At 34.4% G+C, this 14639-nt stretch overlaps 1 protein-coding gene and 1 long non-coding RNA gene across 10 annotated transcripts in view; one reads left to right on the top strand and one right to left on the bottom strand.

Annotated features, from left to right (window-relative positions):
* The window catches only part of LOC119238453 (uncharacterized), a 444593-nt gene that overhangs the window by 139725 nt on the left and 290229 nt on the right, over nucleotides 1–14639 (bottom strand). For both annotated transcript variants that reach the window (XR_008553776.1, XR_008553777.1), the window contains exon 4: nucleotides 9789–9918. This is a non-coding gene — a long non-coding RNA (uncharacterized LOC119238453). The remainder of the gene's footprint in view (nucleotides 1–9788; nucleotides 9919–14639) is intronic.
* Nucleotides 1–14639, top strand: part of DPH6 (diphthamine biosynthesis 6) — a 260459-nt gene that overhangs the window by 154637 nt on the left and 91183 nt on the right. For 3 of the 8 annotated variants that reach the window (XM_054700301.1, XM_054700317.1, XM_054700312.1), the window contains exon 12: nucleotides 1450–1769. The exons of 2 other annotated variants lie outside the window; for them this stretch is intronic. The gene's annotated coding sequence lies outside the window, so the exon portion shown is untranslated. Of the gene's footprint in view, nucleotides 1–396; nucleotides 418–1449; nucleotides 1770–14639 lie in introns of those variants that run through there. 3 more of the 8 variants (XM_054700310.1, XM_054700327.1, XM_054700308.1) reach the window with 2 other exon arrangements.

The raw sequence follows: 14639 nt of genomic DNA, 5'->3' as shown, positions 1-14639 counted from the left end.
TAAAAGGCAGCTAGTTGCAAACTGTCCTGAGTATGTTTGTGCACGGATATGACAGCCTCAGGAATTCATTACCTTTTATCACATATGTGTTCCCTAACTTCATCCCCAGTGTATGGAAGTTTCAAGTTACAGTGAAGATGAACAAATTAATGAAGCAGTCTTTTAAGTGGCAGATGAGTTTAAAATAAATAAGGAACAGTCACAGCATCACCCCATTACACCCCATTATACCCCATTACAGGTCAATAAAATTCACTTGGTCAGAGGTGAGAGAAATAACTAAGGAATGAAGGAGTCTGGGTATAAAGTGGTAAGTCCTGATGTTTGCAAAGTAGAGTCAAAACAGACAGTGTATATTCATTCTAAAGTTTTTCAAAATACTCTCTTCATTTGAAGCAATGTGAACATAAAAGCCCGAGATCAATCACCTGTCTCATTTCACAAATGAGGAAACTGAAGAAGTTTGAGGGCCAAATCTCACAGCAAGTTAGCTGCAAGGTGAGATTAGAGTGTGTGTCTCTTGTCTTTCAGTTCAATAACTCTCAATGTTGTTTAAAGAAACTCATCTAGAGATTTTAGTGAGGATTTGGGTGGGGAGGTAATAAATTTAAATGTGATTTCAAAAACTCAATCATATAAAGCTTTTACAGAGAAACTAGGTTATAACTGCTAAGCAAGAGCTAAAATGTATAATACTTCAAAAACTTGCAACATCTTGAATTTTAGGACAAAGCAAGTTTAAATTCCAGAAAATAAGGTGTGGATGATTAAGGCATCTTCCTTATAAGGAAATTTTATTGGAAATGTGCATAGAAATAGGATATTTTATAAGATGTTTGCACTTGCAATTTAACCTGCCAGGAACATTCTTCTCCCACATATTGTCATGGCTCAACATCTCCATGCCCGTTGGGGCATGTCACCTTCTCATGGAAGTCTTCCTTGGCCACTCTAACTATGAATGTCACATACCTACTCTAATACTTTGTCACCTGCTTCCTTGACATAAATGTCTCATTAAAACTCATCCCTATTTAACCTGGAATATATATTTTACAGCTTGCTTTTTCTCAGGTAGAATGTCGGTTTTTTGGAAGGGAAGGAAGATAGTGGTAGAGATTCTGACACACTGAAGCCATTTGATAAATATTTAGGAAATACTTCATTAAACACATACTTCTTCACTTATAAAATCACTTTGCTAATTTTAAAAATAATAAAAGTAAAACATGACTTAGCAATTATATATGTAATTTAGTATGTAGTTTAGTATTTCCATATCTGTAATTTAAAAGGATAGTTAACTTTAATGGATGTGGTTCTTTTTTTTTGCATTTGACAAATAGGAATCAGTTTTCACAGTACCTGTTTTCAAGAATAAGGAAAAAAATGTCTAAACTAATAAGCATCTGAATTAAATGCTCCCCCAAAATCATATTTTATCCATAGATCTGAAAAAATTCAATATTGCAGAAGGCTACACAAGAAGATGGATCAAGAAGATGTGGTACATATACACAATGGAATATCACTCAGCAATCAAAAAAGATAAAGACATGCAATTTGCAACAACATGGATGGCGCTGGAAGAGCTCATGCTCAGCGAAATAAGCCAGAAAGAAAAAGAAAAATACCAGATGATCTCACTCATAGCAGGAGTCTAGAAAACCTAAACAAGGGACCAGGAAAAAGACTAATTATAATAAAGTAAAAATCAAAATCAACAAGCAACTATAAACCAGCATCACACTATGGTGGGGCGGGGAGGGAAGGAGGGATTAGGGTCAAATAAGGGGGAGGGAATTGTATAGGGAATATAACCAAGATGAAAATGTATACATTGTGCAAAAATGAAAAATGATGTAAAATTATATAAAATAAAAAATTTAAACATAAAAAATAGTAAATATGAGAGACATGTAAGTTTATATATTTTAAGTCTTAGAAGATACTAATATTTTGTCTATAGTAGGTATTGTTTTATTCCACATCCTTGCCAACACTTGGTGTTACAGCTCTTTTCAATTTTGTCTATTTCAGTGGATATGTTGTGATATCTTATTATGGGCTTAATTTGTATATCTCGAATCACTAATGTGATTGGTTTTTTTGCATATGTATTGACTATTTTGATAGTCTTTTTTATAAAATTCTTCTTATCTAATTTTTTTTGGGGGGAGGGCTATTCTTTCTTTGAGAATCTCAAATCTCAAATATGTCTGTTAGAAATACCCTCTCCCATTCCAAAGCTTGCCTTTTCACTGTCCAAAATGGAGTTTGTCAATTTCGTGGATTGCAATGTATCATTTATTCCATTATGGTTAATGCTTTCTATGTCCTATTTACATAATATTTACAAGAGTGGGGCCATGAAGAATTAACTTCTATTTAGATATACAGTCTCCCTCTCACCCCCCAGATTAATTATTGTGTATAGAGTAAGGTAAGGTTGACATTTTGTTTTCCACAAGTGTGTACAATTGAACCATCACAACTGATTGAAATGACTTCTTTCTCCAATACTCAATAGAATTACCTTTCTCATAAACTAATTATTTATAGAATTGTGTCTCTGTTTCCAAATTCTTTTGTTCTGTTCTGTTGGCTGATATGTCTTTGCTCTAGTATCACAATATCTGAATTACAGTAGATTTTAAGTGTTTCTTGATATCCAATGGAATAAATCTTCCAGCTTTTCTTCAAAAGTAATTTGGTTCTTAGGCCTTTGCATTTATACGAGAATTTTAAAGGCAGTGCATCCTATTTACAATGAGTAAGCTATGGAAACAACCCAAATGCCCAAAAATAGATGACTGGATCAATATACACAATGGAGTATTACATATTACATATACACAATGGAGTATTACTCAGCAAACAAAAAAGATAAACTCATGGCATTTGCAGCAAAATAGATGGAGCTGGAAGAGATCATGCTCAGTGAAATAAACCAGAAAGAAAGAGAAAAATACCAGATGGTCTCACTTGCAGGAGGAATGTAGAGGATCCAAATAAGGGATGGGGGGGATAATTTATTATAATAAAGTGAAAATCAAAATCAACAAGCAACTATAAACCAGAGACATTCTTCAGGGGGTAGAGAAGGGAGTAGGATCAAAACAGGAGTGGAAAGAGCACAAGGGACTATGGTGATGGTACACAGGTGAATTGGTGGTGGGAATTTCGCGGGGACTGTAACTGAGATGAGGAAGCATACATTGTAAAAAAAAAAAAGAATGATGTAAAAAATATATAAAATAATAATAATAATAAATACAAGCCATGGCAAGTTTTTAAAAAATAAAATAAAGTTAGTGCATCAACTGCAACCAAAAATAATAATAACATTTATATCAGGAAGAGGTTAAATATATAAACTAATTAGAAGAAAATTAAGTTCCTGCAATACTGAAATTTCTAATTCATGAACACAGTGTTTACTTCATATTATGGAATTCTGTAGCTGCTTATTTAATTTATCTGGGAAGTTGAATAGTATAAAAGGCATTTAGCATAGCATTTGTAAGAGGAAATTAGAGACAGTGGTAGACTGGGAAAGATAGTCTCTGCTGTCTGGCTCAGTTATTTATACAGATAGTAGAACAATTCCAACAGAACCTGGCTCTCAAAACAGCCAAATCTTGCCATCTAAACCCAGGCCAAAGTTGCAAGAATTTGGAATTAATTCTGATGGAGATGTTCTCCATTAGGTACTTGGTGCCAGAGATGTGATTGAGGGGTAGCAACACAAGAGAAAGAGTGATAGATCACATCCAAAAGATCAGTGACATACAGGGAATAGCCTGGAGGCTGGGCAGAGCACATGCAATCAGAGCCTATTCCCAGAGTCAGAAGGGAAAAAATTGTCACTTGCACTGAGGCCATGTATTACAGCTAGCATTAATCAGGAATCTAGATGCTTATCCATGAACATAAACTGATAACCAAGAATCACCAAAAATTTGAAGAAAATCAGTACAGGCAGAGAAGATAAGCACTGTATTAAACATACAAAAGTAATTTAATTTTTTTGGGAATCTGAGTTAATATAAAAAAAAACACAAAAGAAAGCTTATTACTATAATTGGTATCTGTAAAATTAGGGGAGATAACAGCTAACAACCAAAAGGATTGCTATAAAAGTAAATCTATTATAAGCTTAAATAAAGCAAAATCTCATTATTGGGATGAATTGTAGAAAGAAATGATTTCAACACCAACTTAAATAGTTGGAGAGTCAAATAGAGGAAATTTTCCATAACCCAATGCAAAAATCACAAAAAGATGAAAAAGTACACTAACTGTGTTGCATTTGCTGCTCTTTGTTTCTGTTTTGGGGGATTTATAGATCCCTCAGTTTCATATGATTGTGTGCGTTATGGTCAGTTTTTGAGAGATAGGATGTATGAAATGTTTGAAGTCATAAAGGGGATTATTAGAAAGCACAGGGAAGCAGAAGTAACAAAATTAGGCATAGTTAGAGGAAGGAGCAGTTTCATGTTTAATTAGATTATGCACTTATTTTTATTGTATTCTTCCTCATATTTTTGCTGGCTTTAAGAAAAATCAAGAGGCCTATCTTTCCCTCCCAATCCTCTTACTCCTACAGTTAGCAATTTCTTTTTATGGGTCTTTTGGTATAGGGTTTATAACTTTAAAAAATATTTGCATCTTTAGATATTCTCTGTTGTCTCCTCCCTAAAAAGAGTGAAGAATTAGCTAAATTTTACTTAATATATACTATGTGCCATTCATTGTATTAACCCATTTAGCCTCACAACAGCCCTATGAGTAGACACTATTGTCATCCCTATTTTACAGATAATGAAACTGAGGGCCTTAGAAGTTAACTAGGCTAAGTTTCCACAAGTTACTGAAGGATCATTTATTATGTAGGTACTTTTATATATTATATAATATATAAGTACTTTCCCCAAGCTATTTAGCTATGAGATTTTTAAGAGTGAAAAAAAAATTTTTTTTTTTGTGGGACCCTCGCCGGGGGCCGAGGAACTGTGTGCCACCAGGGGAGACCCAAAAGTGAAGACATTTTATGTGCAGAAAAATTACAACAGCAATGGCTTCTCAGTGACGAAGCAAATGCTGGATGGATTCTGGTGCTGCATGTAATTTTTAATTAGTGACTGAAAATAATTTCTCAGCATTGTTAAAGCTCAGAAATGGTGGAATAGCTTTAATCCTTACATATAAATAAATTCACCTTGGGTGAACAACACACAAAAATTTAATGATACTATTTAAAATGAACAATAGGCTTTTGTTAAAGTGTTTAAATGTGGCAGGTACTAAAGAGGTCAGCTGGCAACTGCAGGATTTCGGAAAGCTTCTGACTAGGAACAAAGTGATGCTGGCAGAGTCACCTCTACTGTTCAGACTCGGAAGTTTTAGGACATCCTATGTTCACTCCATAAACAAAAATATCCCCAGGAAAAAAAGGAAAGAAAATGTTTCTCCTTCCCTCCTCAAATGGTACATTTTCTTGGCTATTGTTCCACAAATATGTACATTGAAATAGACCCCAAAATATTTCAAGTTAGACTCACCAAAATTCTCTATAAGGAAGATGATTTAAAGGCATTCATAGGAAAATGACACATCTAAAGCATGTTAGAGCTTAGTGGCATCACCCTTAAGAAGAATGTTTATAAATGTCATATTCAGATCTTGACCTTAACTTTTGAAAAATCTAACTGATTGCTCTATGTCCACATTATTTAAGATTTGAGAAGTTTTATATTCATCTCTGACTCATCCATGGTCTTCATTACTTTTCCTTACTTTCACTATGTTTAAATATCATAATATTTGAGCTATATTTTTTTTAATTCAGGGAAATTCCAGGTGTTTCCAGAGACTCTGATAAACTCATTCAGAAAATTTTTTAATTCCTGCAATCAAGTATATATAACCTAAACTTAACATGTTGTCATATAACATAGTTCAAAACATAAGAAATGGTAACCAGATAATTTCCTACCAGTCAAGGATATTTTCCAGTTTTTAAAATATGAGAGAAAAATGGAGAGATATGGGGAAAATCTGGGATGTTCTCCTTTGAAATAAAATAGAAATAGGTGGTAGAAGAGAGATCACTTTTGAAATTAAAAAAAGAAAAATTAAAAGATAATAAGAAAATTATCCTTCATTTAAAAAAGATATATAACTATTCAGATTAAAATTCCACCAAACTGGTCTTGGATACTACAGGGTTATATTCTGCCACCCCAAGGAAAGAGAAAAATGTAGTAAAGGCAGGAAGAGATGTAGAAAGGGCAGGAAGAGAGATGTTAAATAATACAAGTATGACATGACCAAAACTTACTAGAATATGGTGCTGTCAGCACAAATCACAAAGTGAAAAGAAAAGTGTCTCTCCAATCACCTCTGGATGAATAAAAATGACATTAGGAGGACCTCTACTAGGAAACCCATAGAGCTGCTTTTTTTTTATTTAAATTTTATTTTTATATTCCCCATACAATTACAACCCCCTTATTTTGAACCCAAGCCCTCTTTTCCCTGCCCCCCACCCCCCACAGAGTGTCTCTGGTTCACAGTTATTTGTTCATTTTGATATTTTCTTTCTTATAGTTATTCTTTTTCCCTGGTCCCTTATTTAAGTTTTCTAGATTCCTGCTACGAGTGAGACCATCCGGTATTTTTCTTTTTCTTTCTGGATTATTTCACTGAGCATGATCCCTTCCAGCTCCATCCATGTTGCTGCAAATGGCATGTGTTTATCTTTTTTGAATGCTGAGTAATATTCCATGGTGTATATGTACCACATCTTCTTGATCCAGTCATCTATACAGACTGGGAGAACATTTTTGCACACAACACTAATGATAAAGGACTGATCACAACAATCTACAAAGAGCTGATGAGATTCAACAAAAACAAAGAAAATAATCCAGTCAAAAATGGGCAGAAGAGCTAAAAAGAAACTTCTCCAAAGAGGAAATACAAATGGCCAACAGGCATATGAAAAAATGTTCAACATCACTTGTAATCAGGGAAATGCAAATCAAAACTACAGTGAGATACCATCTTACACCAGTGAGAATGGCACATATTAAAAAAACTAGCAACAACAAATGTTGGTGAGGTTGTGGAGAAAAAGGAACTCTCCTGCATTGCTGGTGGGAGTGCAAACTGGTCCAACCACTATGGAGAGCTGTGTAGAGATTTCTGGACCTACTAAACATAGAGCTTCCATATGATCCAGCAATTCCACTCCTAGGTATTTACCCAAAGGACACAGAAACATCAATTCCAAAGAACACCTGGGCCCCTATGTTTATAGCAGCACTATTTACAATAGCTAAGCTTTGGAAACAACCCATACAGCTGCTTTTTTTCTTACCTTCTTATTGAAGTATAAACACACAGAAAAGAGCACAAATCAAATATGCATACTATTGCATTTTCACAAAGTGATCACACCAGAGTAACTGCCACCCACGTCAAGAAATACAAGGAGCACTTGCTGAATGAAGTCTTTTCACTCAGCTTTGTGCCTTTCCCAGTCATCACTCCTTCCTTCCTTCCTGAAGATCACCCTCGCTCTCAGAATTAATACTGGAGATAATTTGTTCTGCTTGTTTTTGAACTCTATATAGATGCAAATGCTTGGCATTTATTTTTATGTATTCTGTCGTGTCAATTTTTTTTGTTTCAATAATAAAAGGGATGGTTTTTTTGATTTCTTCTTCTTCAGATTTATTGTTTGTATATAGGAAGGCTACTGACTTTTGTGTGTTGATTTTGTATCCTGCCACTTTACTGAACTGATTGATGAGTTGAATTAGTTTTTCTGTGGACTTTTTGGGGTTCTCTATGTATATTATCATATCATCTGCAAATAGTGATAGTTTGACTTCTTCTTTTCCTATTTGGATTCCTTGGATGTCTTTCTCTTGTCTTATTGCTCTGGCTAGGACTTCCAGTATTATATTGAAAAGCAGTGGTGAGAGTGGACATCCTTGTCTTGTTGCAGATCTTAATGGAATTGCTTTCAGCTTTTCACCATTGAGAATGATACCATGAGATACCATCTTACACCAGTGAGAATGGCACATATTAAAAAAACTAGCAACAACAAATGTTGGCCAGGGTGTGGAGAAAAAGGAACTCTTCTGCACTGTTGGTGGGAGTGCAAACTGGTCCAACCACTATGGAGAGCTGTGTGGAGATTTCTGGACCTACTAAACATAGAGCTTCCATATGATCCAGCAATTCCACTCCTAGGTATTTACCCAAAGGACACAGAAACATCCATTCCAAAGAACACCTGCACCCCTATGTTTATAGCAGCACTGTTTACAATAGCTAAGCTTTGGAAACAGCCCAAATGCCCAAAAATAGATGACTGGATCAAGAAGATGTGGTACATATATACCATGGAATATTACTCAGCATTCAAAAAAGATAAACACATGCAATTTGCAGCAACATGGATGGAGCTGGAAGGGATCATGCTCAGCGAAATAAGCCAAAAAGAAAAAGAAAAATACCGGATGGTCTCACTCATAGCAGGAATCTAGAAAACTTAAATAAGGGACCAGGAAAATGAATAACTATAAGAAAGTGAAAATCAAAATCAACAAAAAACTATGAACCAGAGACACTTTTAGGGGGGCGGGGGCGGGAGGGGAGGGATTGGGGTCAGAATGGGGGGGCTGCAATTGTATGGGGAATATAAAAATAAAATTTATTATTTAAAAAAAAAAAAAGTAGATTTCCTGCATAGCTTCACCAATACTTTACATTGTCAGTCTTTTTAGTATTTCCCATCCTGGTGACTACACAATGGTATCTTATTGCATTTTATGTGCAGTTCTCTGATCATGTGAGTGCAGAACTGTTTTCTATACTGTAGCTTCTCTTTTCACACATTTAATGATGTGTTTTGATGAACAATTTGTTTCTTCTCTTTTAAGGTTAACGCTTTCTAAGGCTCATTTTAAGAAACATTTTTTTTCCTATCTCAAAGTCATGAAGCCCGTATTACATGCTCTGCTCTGCATCAAAATGAAATGAATATCAATTTTAAGAAAACTTCCTTTGCTCAAACTGCTGTATAATAGAAAATACTATTATACAATCAAAACCATTTTTCTTTTACCTATTTGAGGTTTTTGTTTTTAATTATTGGAAAAGATAATTAAATACTAGTGAATTTCCGTAGACTTATGTAGGTAAAACATCAGCAAAACATCTAGTGTTCACTTGTTTAAGATTTTTGTCTGAAACTATTTATTGTGAGCATAAGGAAAACAAGGTCAAATTAGACCCTATGAAAGTGACCACAGTCTGGAGGCATAGAGGTGAGTTGAGGGAGTAAGAAGGAAGAGCGCACTCATTTCATAAAGATTCCTTTTTCACCTCACTGCCAATGCTACATTCTAATGTTAATTTTCCTATCATTATATCCCAGAATCCCTTTACTTCTCAAGTCTTACCATAAATGTGTGTCTAATTTATGGATTTCTGACACTGGTTGTTAAGAAATAGTAAGAACCAGTAAATAAGAGGGAAATAAAATAAAGCTGTGATAATAATCCATATAAGAAAACCTGAAAACCACATAAACAATAAAAATGACACAACCCTATACTAATGGTAAAGAGCATGATTAAGAGTGGTTTCAGACCCAGAGGTATCGGATCATGAAACTGGAATAAAGATTAAAAGAGATAACAAAAAAAATGCCTGGTATAAGGTATTCAGGCAAACTTTCCCTTCACATGACAGTACTAGTTACATACCTAGCAGGCAAGCAGAGCTTTAACGTGGTCACATGTACTGTGTTAATAGCTGAGAAATCTTTCATGTTCTTCCGATAGAGACAGACCAAAATGATAGCTTTCAATTCTGATCCTTTAGATTTAAGAGTAGCTGCAGGAGAAAAGATACATGCATAAGTTTAGAAAAATGATAACTCTGCTAAGAAAATTATTAATGATATCTTGATGAGACTTCACACAAAATATATTCCATAAATATTGTATATATTCTCAATAATGGATTAGTATGATTGTAGCATTTGGTGATGGAATAGTGCAAGGGTTTGCAAAATTATTTCTGTAAAGGACCACAAAGTAAATATTTTAGACTTTGCTGGCAAATTGAAGTTATTATATAGAATATAACAAAATATAGAAAATCTAACAAAATAAAAAAATTATATTAGAAAAATTCAAAATAAAATACTAGCAATTGTGAACATTAAAAATTACATCTACTAAATGAGAAGAACAAGGTTGTCTCTCTTTTTTTCTTTTGGGATAACATTTCACTTAATGAAGGTTCAAAGCTATGGTTGTACATGTTAACTTGCAAAATTATTCTTAGCTTGTGGGTGGTATGAAAATGGTAGCAAGGTGACATTGATTTGTTGGCTTTGTTTACTGACTTCTGTACTAATGGGCTCTAATGGCCTTTCATAAAAAAGAAGCATGACTTTAAACTTCATGAAAATTTTTATGAAACCAATTAATTGCAACTCACCAAGGCTTTCTTTTTTTAAAATAAACTTCATGTAAATAATATTAAATGTGATTATATTTTAAGATATTACCTTGTAGAAAAAGCAAATAACTGGTTATTATTTCAGAATTAACACTCCCAGTGAGTACACTCAATGATTTTAAGATCTTATTCCTGAGTGAACAATAGCCAGACAAAGGAAAGAAATTACTATCCAAGTCAGTCAAAACAAATTGACCTTAACTTTAAGATATGTAAAATAGATCTCTTGTCAAATTATAAAAAAAAAAGTAACATTGATTTATAACATAGGTTTCAGATGGACATTATATTTCCATATCTGTATATACTACATTATGATCACCACCAAAAGTTTAGCTTCCTGGTCTTATTTTTGGCCTCTGAAATTGCTTATGTTCTTAACATAAGAGATGAGATTTGGATCCTTTCCAGTTAGAGTCCCTTTAGATAACAGATTTTTAAATATATTTTTTAAAGATTTATTTACTTATTTATATAAGAACCAGGGTACAGGCCAGATCTACCAGAGGGTGAGAGGATTCACCAGAGACAGAGTGGAAAACAGAACAGGCAGACTGACAAAATACACTGCTGAGGGGAGCAGCAGGCACGACAGGAGAGGTCTGCCGTGCCATGTGGGACCCTCGCTGGCCAGCCAGGATCAAATCAGCGCTGCAGAGGTTGCAGACAGCTTCACAGCGCTGCGCTCAACCGCCTGCACCACCAGGGGAGGCCCGATTTTTAAATATTAAAAAAGTATGATAAATATCATTTTATTGAATGTTGCTGATTGTTTTCATATATTGTTACCCCTTATTTTTTCAAAGCTCCAGAAATAATAAAATAATATTCCAGGAACTGATAACCAAAGAATTTAATATGATAAAGAAGTTAAGAAGCTAGAATTACATCTAATGACACCTACCATTACTAATATAACAGAAAAGGTCATTTAAACTCTTGGGGTGAACTTTATCCTGGAATGATCATTGACAATAAATTCAATTGCTAAGGAAGGGAAAATATCTCTCTTTAAAGATGTTTCCATTAGAACTGAGAATTACAGATGCAGAATGTTTAGAAAACAACTGAGCAGCTAATCATCACTAAAGCAGATTAAAGGAACTGAATACTTTATAAATTCTGAATGGAAGAAAATAGCTAGAAAGTAAAATATTAATTTATAAAAATTTGCATTTGAAGATTAAGTTGTTTTCTATATTAACACTATTTCATTCTTACAAAATGAAAAATTAAGTCAGATATAATAACCAATTTGCTTCATGTGCCAACAAACAGCCATTCAATATTCATTGAGCGGTCAACATTCTTAAAGTACTAAGAAAATGAATTAAATTTATTTTAAAGGGTTATAATTTAGCATGCAACTTAATAATTAAAAATGAACCAAAGTCTAAAAGTTTAGAGGGGAAATCCTGAAGCAAATTTTACAGATTTAGTCTTAAAATGAAAAGAAAAAATTCTCATTTATGAAGAACTTTTTGAGGCAAAAATTATGGAACATTTGACTATTGGAAAGATTTCTGCCTTTCAACTTTGCATATTTCAGGGAAAAAAGAATCTGCTCCTTTTTTACATTCAAGTATAGTTCTGCTGAAGAGAGATCTGACCCAGATGAGCTCTTGGTATTCTTCCTTTTTGATAATCTTTTGATATACATGACATCCAACAACATGCATACCTAGGAGTCAGAGGAGCCACTAACAAAGTAAAGGATTTGAAGATCCCATGCCAGAACCCTCCACAACTTCTAGTCAAGAAGTACAGAGTAATAGAAACTTTTTGTATCAAATCTGTCATTTAAATAGTGTCTAACATCTAAAGAGAGATGGAGAATTGGAGCACATATATTATGCAAAATCTCTTCACTTTTGGAAACTAGGGTTCCCAATCCAAAACTACACTCTCAGGGGTATATACTGCTCCATTTGCTAGCAACATCTGGCTGGTTTGCTTGTCTACTAGTTATACTTGGGATTGAGTTGCTTCCACTCCTGATGTTCGGCGTACTACCCAGCACTGTCCATGTACTACCATGCTGGGAACACTAAGTGTCCTGCTTACATGCAACCCCAAACAGTGGTGGATAAGAGATGGGTTGAAAGGCCCATTGTTATCTACAGCTTCCTAGAAGTTGAAGGTTATCTGTTACTGTAGACAATCTCCTTTCTCTGAACAAGTCTATCCTAGGTAAATGTACCAAGAAATGCTACTATGGAAACATCAAGATACTCTATGCATTTTTATTCTTTGGAGTTTATCCTTTCCATTATTCCACTTAACTATTTAGGTTCATGACACTTTAATACCAAGAATTTTAAGCTGGGCCTCCCTGGTGGTGCAAGGGGCTAAGACGCAGCACTATGAAGCAATCTACAGCCACTGCAGCATGAGTTCGATCCCCAGCCAGGGAGGTGACCCACATGGCGCAGCAGACCTCTGTGTCTCGCCCGCTACTCCCCTCAGCGGTGTATTTCAGTCAATCGCCTTTTCTGTTCCCCACTCTGTCTCTGGTGAATCCTCTCACCGCCCCCACACCTCTGGCCTGAACCCCAGTTCTTGTATGCATAAATAAATAAATCTTAAAAAAAACCTCATTGAAAATACCAGTGGTCTCTACATTTAAAAAAAAATTTAAACTGAGGGATTTCTACTTATAAATATAATCTTTATCCTAGAAATTAATTCATAAGAAAACATTTATTTATTTATGCACATGTAAAATGATTTGGGACAGTAAATTGTGAGAATTTACCTTGCCAGCCAATTTCTCAGAATAGGTTATGATATTAACATTATAATCAACAGATCATTGACCATGACTCACAAAGTGCTTGGTCTCTTGAGTTTAGAAGACTATACTTACACTTGTCAATACTTTTTAAAAAAAATTGGATTATGGATATTTGAACTTTTAAAAATATTATATTCTTGATAATATTTTTGCATATCCTCATTGTATCATAAACTTGAATAGCAATTTAAAAGCTATACCTCATTTGTCATATTTGTAAAATTAAAAGATATTAATAATATTATTCTGGGCAAGTTTAGGTAAGTATATGAGGAAGCTGTAACTGTCATCACATTTTAGAAGGCATATAAATTTGGTCAACTTTTATGAACTGTAATTTAACAAAATGTTCATAGTCCATATTTAGAATGTAAAAGACAAAACAATACAGCTTTTGGATGATAAGATGGTTTAGGTAGATTTCCAAAACAATACAATTCATTTCAAAATAGAACACGAACAGACTTTGTCCTTGATGATCTAGGGGATAAAAATTCTCTAAGAATTAAACAATTCTCCTTTAAAATAATCCAAGTCCCATTGCAAGTAAATATTTGGAAAAGTATTATCTGGCAAGAGAATATTTCATTACTTAACAGAAATGAGATAAGGAATGATCAGTGTTTGTGGCATTAACTAGGGAAATTGGTATTTGCTTCAGATTTTCTCCCTGCCCTAAGCCCTTTCCAAGTGGCCAAAGTGAGTAACATCCATTCATGAGCCGACCACCCTGTCTGCCAGTGACTCAGATATGAGAAGCTGTTTTCCATTCAGGCAGATGAGATCAGAAGTGTTCACCTGGTGTTCACACCTACTGTTCAAGAATCTGACATAAATCAGTCATTCCACTATGTAAGTAACACTAAGATTACAATTTCCCACACATATTTCAGTCTCTTCAAACCCTAGTGTTCTTTCTGTTTTGCCTAACTCCACCTTTCACTTCTTATTATTTCCAGCTCTGATTTCTCAGGTTGCATCCTGTCTTTCCTTTTTCCTTCCAAGTTCTGTTGAATTTCAAAGATTTAAAAAAAATTGACATTCTCACATTGTAGATATCTCTCCTACTATATGAACTCCCCTCTGACTAAGAAATAATTGTCAAAGAGAGTGGAAAAGAATGAAGGTCAAGACCATGGGATTCTAGGGCATATACCTTCAGAGGAGGAGTCAAGGTCCTGGAGTGTTCTTTTCTGCAATGAAGACTAAGGAAAGAACATAGGCTTTGACTTACAAACATCTCAGCATTGTTTTCCAATCCTTTCTTTCCATTTCTGATCAATTTCCATGACTA

This window comes from Talpa occidentalis, unplaced genomic scaffold, assembly GCF_014898055.3.
Source record: "Talpa occidentalis isolate TD23 unplaced genomic scaffold, MPIMG_talOcc4v2.1 talOcc4.11, whole genome shotgun sequence".
NCBI lineage: Eukaryota > Metazoa > Chordata > Mammalia > Eulipotyphla > Talpidae > Talpa > Talpa occidentalis.
This window is presented reverse-complemented; position numbering and strand designations above follow the sequence as displayed.